Source organism: Penaeus monodon, chromosome 22, assembly GCF_015228065.2.
Source record: "Penaeus monodon isolate SGIC_2016 chromosome 22, NSTDA_Pmon_1, whole genome shotgun sequence".
NCBI classification, from domain to species: domain Eukaryota; kingdom Metazoa; phylum Arthropoda; class Malacostraca; order Decapoda; family Penaeidae; genus Penaeus; species Penaeus monodon.
In genome coordinates this window covers 21,378,184-21,378,842 of record NC_051407.1, presented here as the reverse complement: position 1 = coordinate 21,378,842, position 659 = coordinate 21,378,184, and the positions used below count along the sequence as shown (strand labels likewise).

At 32.3% G+C, this 659-nt stretch overlaps 1 protein-coding gene across 1 annotated transcript in view; it reads left to right on the top strand.

Annotated features, from left to right (window-relative positions):
* LOC119586989 (palmitoyltransferase ZDHHC22-like) overlaps window positions 1-659 on the top strand; it is a 13,648-nt gene that overhangs the window by 12,180 nt on the left and 809 nt on the right. The gene's annotated exons all lie outside the window — the stretch shown is intronic.

Here is a 659-nt window from a genome sequence, read left to right as displayed (position 1 = left end):
CAATCATCCATGAGAACAAGTTCTAAAATTCAAAGGACCAATTGATTCTTTTGGGCAAGAAGAAAACTTGATGAAAAATTTCAGTAGTATTAAATGGTTTTTTTGAAAGTTAATTTTACGCATTTTTGGGTCTCAAAGAGGGGGGAGAAAGAAAAAGTCCCATAGATTAAGATGTCCCAGAGTTGTAGATTTAATCCTCATAAGAAACAATTAAGTTTTTGTGTAGATGGTGATGAGTTGCTTGTAAATTATGAGAGTAGTCGAAACCCAAGCTTGTAGCCTGACAATACAGCAGATCCTTCCTCACAATGCCCCTTTGGAATGTAGTATGACTAGCTAATTTTAGCAGGACTTACCCCACTCTCTGTTTTTCAACTAATTCAGTTTGTGATTGATGATGAATAATACTGAATTTAACATAGGGTCTTTTTGTATTACCATTTATGATGTTTTATGACTTACAGATATGAAACATTTTATTAAACAGTCATGGTGAATGCACTTATTTTATTTCTTTCTGTAGTTTGATGGTTAACTCAAGTTTTAATAGAAATACTTTAAATTTTTTTGAAAATATTGATAGGTGATAACATGATTGGAAACCTCTTCCCCCCAAAATGCAGCAGCCTTTCTTGATAATTTTATTTTAGTGACACAGT